This window comes from Acanthisitta chloris, unplaced genomic scaffold (assembly GCF_000695815.1).
Source record: "Acanthisitta chloris isolate BGI_N310 unplaced genomic scaffold, ASM69581v1 scaffold20682, whole genome shotgun sequence".
Taxonomy (NCBI): domain Eukaryota; kingdom Metazoa; phylum Chordata; class Aves; order Passeriformes; family Acanthisittidae; genus Acanthisitta; species Acanthisitta chloris.
The window spans coordinates 42,004-46,879 of NW_008660144.1; positions in this window are offsets into that span (position 1 = coordinate 42,004).

Genomic DNA, 4,876 nt, shown 5'->3' on the forward strand with positions numbered 1-4,876 from the left:
TGCTGCTGGCCACCAGCCGCCCACCACAGCTCAGCCTCTCCCAGGACACCCTCAGCACCCTGCTGGAGCAGGTCCGGGCACAGGGAGGCCTCAACCTCAGCATCACCAACTTGATGGGTAGCCAATCCTCTTTCCAAGGCCAGGTCAGTGTCCTCTTTGCTCTTGGATGACCCAAGGGTGCTGACTGCTGTCTGCTTGTGTTTGTGAGGTCCAGCTGAGCCCAGCGTGGGCTTTGCACAAACCCTCCTGGCCAGAAATGTCACTGTTGCTGTTCCCACAGGTTTCCGAAGGCAACTCGCTGTCTGTGTCTGCCCTTTTCCCATTCATCCCCCAGGTCAGTCACCTCCACTGTGTGCATTGACCCCAACCCCATCACCCATCATGGCCATGCGTGACCCCCTTACCATGACCTCCCCTGCCCCTGCAGCTCGCCCAGGTCCTCCCTGGCTCTCTGCCACTGGAGCTGCGTGTCCGGGTGGGCGATGAGCCAGTGGTGGCTGTGAGGGATGGAAGAGCCACCGTCACCCTCAAAGCCTCCATTGACATCCTCAGTTCTGCTCTGCAGTCCTCCCAGGGGCTCCTCTTCTCCCTCGATACGGTGAGTGGCGTCTGGGGGGATGAGATCCCCAGACCAGGGTGGCTGCTATCCTCCCCTCGGCTTGTCCTGCAGCATTTCTAAGTTTAAATTTACTGCATCGTCAAACGGTGGTGCCCAGTGCTTTGAACATGCTCATAACCAAGCACAAAGTGTAAGTGAATTGCTTCAGGAGTAACACAAAATAAAGACAAGAAGGTGAACCCTGGGGAGAGAGATACATGATGCCATCCGTCACAAAAATGTGGTTCCTAGGCACAGACAAGTGGTTTTCCTCAGAATGGGTTATTTACAAATACACTTTTCAGTCCTGGGAGCTGCACAGGGGAATAACCTCATTTCTTTCATTGTTCCAATTTCAGGACATCGTTCTGAACATCATCCCATCAGTCTCCGATGGCAAACTGCAAATCTCCCTGGCTCTTGACAGGTAGAGCTAAGCTCTGTGGGTGGGGGGGCTCTGCCTGGGAACAAACAAATTGGGGGTAGTGGTAGTGGTGGGGGACTGTGATGCAGATATAGTAGAGATGTCAAGGGCTGCTGTAGCCTTTCTGCCTCCTCCCAGCTCCAACCTCAGACCAAGTGCATGGCTGAAGTGTTGAGAGAGTTATAAAAAATTTGCCACATTTTCAAAATCCTGTATCTTTATGAGGGTGAGACAAGTTCCAAAGAAAGGGTCTGGAGAAGGTTGCACCTGACACACCCCAACTCTGCCCTGTTTGTATCTTTTGTAGCATCAACCTGACACGGTTTCCCTTGAGACTCGATGCTTCCAGCGTAAGTGCATGAGCTGGATTGAGGTACTGCAGCAAGTGATGAAATGGCCAGAGGCTCTGTGTAGGGGAGAAAACCCCAAAAGCCAATTCTTTAGTCTTCACCTTTCTTCTGCTCTTGGTAGAGGCCAATTGCTCTCTGTCCTGCCAGTCCCCTGTGCCCTACAACAGTGACACTTGGGTGTCTGTCTTCACTTGGTGGCAGCAGAATGAGGGTGCTGGAAAGTAGGGAGGAATAATCAAGAAAAAATTACCCAAAGAGCATGTCCCTGCAGATACCACCTCAGTCCTTGGAAGGGTTTCATATGAAGGAAGTTTCCCAGTGTTTGCCTTTCATAGCAAACTGAACAGAACCCAATTGATAACCCTAGCATGGTTGGTTTCAGCCTAATAACTATTGCTCTCTTCTGATACTGACACTTCCTCTTCCCTGCAGGTCTCCTCGCTTGCAGGATGGCTCCAGCAGGTCCTCACAGCTGCATACATACCTGCTGTTAATGGTATGTTGGGGTCCCCTCTTATCTCAAATTCAGCTGGGTTTGGGTCTCTTTTCCTTCCCTTGCTGCCTGCCTTCAGGGTTTTCTCCCTATGACAAATTGCTTTCATCTGTTTTTGCAGATGCTTTCTGTGTGTCGGTCCCTCTGCCCAATATCTTCAACACCAACCTCAGGAATGTTAAAGTTGACATCACTGAGGTAAGGATCACATTTTTTGTTGTGCTGTGTCGTGGGGAATGGGGATGTGCAAACCGGAGCTGGGATGCCTTAGCCCTGCACCACTCTGGTCAGCTCCATTCCCCATGAGCTGCTCCCAGTTTCCAGGAGGTCCCTTTACCAGTGTGGACCCACAGGAAAATCTCACCTGGGATATAGGAATAAGCTGGTGAAAGGCCGAGTGAGAAAACTGAGTAGTTTTTTTGCTGCTTCTTCCAGGCGGATGAGTTTCCCGGCCAGAGCACTCTAGAAAGATCCTGCTCTGGAGGATCCTCGATGCTGCTCCCTTTCTGAGGCAGTGTGCCACGTACCCCAAACCCTGCTCTGCTCCACTCTCTCCGTCTTCCTTTCCCTCAAGCACTGCCTGTGCTGTGGCTGTGGCCCGAGCAGGACAGACAACTGTCTCTGGTCAACATCAGTGTGGGAAAGCTGCTTAGCTGGTGGATGTTAGGGGGTCTCTGTGGCTACTTTGAACATCTATAGTTGGGAAGCAGAGCTCTTTTCTGGGCATATAGGTTGCTCTTGTGTTGCTCTTTCAATAAAATCTCTCAATGCCTCAGTATTTCTCTCTCTGGGTATTTATTTATACAAGTTCTGGCTGCCAGCACTCGTTTGTCTGCACTGTGCCCCTCTGCCATGGTCCAGAGAGGGGTGGCACAGCTGGGCAAGGAGGCTGTACCTACAGCCAAGAAGCTGGTACATTGCAGAGAGCATTTCTGAAGCTCAGCCTGCGGCACCAGGTGTGAAACTGCTGCTTGCACTGGCGCTGGGGTTTGGTGCATGTGGATGTCCTGCTGCAGTCCTCATCTCTCGCCCAGCTGATGTGGGGAAGAGCAGGGCTCACAATGCAGCTCCAGCATGGATTTTGAAAAGCTCTTACCAACATCTCCCACTCCTTTGGATCCCTTGTGCAGCAGCTACAGGGAGCAGCTCCTGGCCAGGGTCTTGCTGGCAGCAGGTCCCACACAGAGCCTGATGGTGCTTGTTGTACAAAGCTCTGTCCAGAGCCAGACACAGATAACCTGAGCTCACACCTCCTTTGTTTAGAGGCATATTATCCCCTTGTGTAAGATGCACCAGGCTGTCAAAAGAAGCACATTTGGTCTCACAAAGGTATTAAGTGTTGAGGGCACCAGGACAAAAGTGTCCTTATGGTCTGAAGTGACTGTGGAGGTGTTCCAGCACAAGGCATTTTTGGAGGCTGTGGAAACACTGTCTGCCAGGAAGGAGCTGGCAGGTGTGGGACGGGTGGGACAATCCTCAGGAATCACTTCCCAAGGCTCCTTGGGCACTAAAGGAGACAAAAATCTCCTGCTGCTTTTCTGGAGCCTCCCCACGCCCTTGCTGGAAACTTTTAAACTTCCAGGATCCGGTAGCTTGTTGCGACAGCCTGTGTGCAAGTGTCAGCAGGGATTTCTCTGGAATGAGCTGATTTCCCTGCATAGCTCTTTCAGGTCAGCACAGCCTTACGTGCTGCAGCTGCAGAGTCTTGGGCTCCTTTCCCTTCCCTTTAGCCCTCAGGTCTTGTATAACAGTGCTGCCCAATACTGGGTGTCCAATAACCTGTTCCTTAATGTTTTTCCCTGTGTTACAAATCTTTATTTATATTGGAATGCTTGAAACCCACACATGCCGCTTTGTGCCCTCAACCCACTAGTCCAGCTTTGACAATTTAGGCATCTTTCCCCTTTCTGTGCAGCAGTGTCACTATATAACGACCCACTGTGCCTGTGTGGGTTAAAGTAGAGATGCCCATGGACCAGCAGAAGGTCTCACCTTGGCTGAGAGCTGAACCCTGAAGACCAAAGCCAGGCTTGGAATTCAGGATAAGGTCAGGTAAAGCAAAACAGTCAAAATAGTGGTATTGGGTGGTGTAAGCGAGGGGGACAAAGCCCCTGTTTTGCCCCCAAGCCTTATCATATACTCTGGTGAGCAAGAAAAAAAAGTGAGAATAAAACCAATAATGGTAGGAATGCAGGTGAGTAATTGTAGTTTATATTTAGTGACTAGCCTGAAAATCAGAAAAGAAGGTTGCTATAGCAAAATGAAAAAACCTTTTCTGAAAGACCCACATTCATTTGACAGAAAAAGTTCAGGAGGTTTTGTGTTGCAATATCCTTTTGAGGCTCTGGTTATTTTTATCGTTATAAGGTTAAAATGTGACATTTTAATAAAAAAGGCTTTATTACTAATGTGAGTTGTGGATATAATTGCAGTGTTAATTCACACATCTCTCCCCAGGACAGTCATTGGGTGGGGGGGCTCAGAGTGGGCTGTAGGTTATGAGGGACAATTTCATACTGGGAGTATAAACGATGCCATGGTGCCCAGGGATGGGAAGGAGCAAGTGCCCAGAGTGCCCATAAATAGGAATAAGCAAACAGGGACTGGGATGGGCAGGAGTCAGCTGGAAACCTCCTCACAGATAGGCATACGGACACCTCCTTTCCCCCTGTGTGTCCCTGTTGGCTCAATGTGTCTCTAACTCATGAATGGTTTCTGTCCTCCTAAAGCTTATGTTTTATACACACTGAAAAATTTTCACCCAGCTCAAAATACCTGACCCCCTTTCATCCCAGCTCAGCCTATCTCTACTCTTCTCGTTGTCCCTCCCCAGGCCCTGTCAGCACCCACAGCTCTCCTGGCCCAGCAGCAGACACAATGCCACCAACTGTGGGCATCACCTTGCTGTGTCCCCTGCCGACCCCAGCATGGAGCCAGCAGAAACACCATCCTTAGGCTCAGTGACGGGGGTTTGAGCAATAGTGAGCCACCAGCAGAACTCTGGAATACAG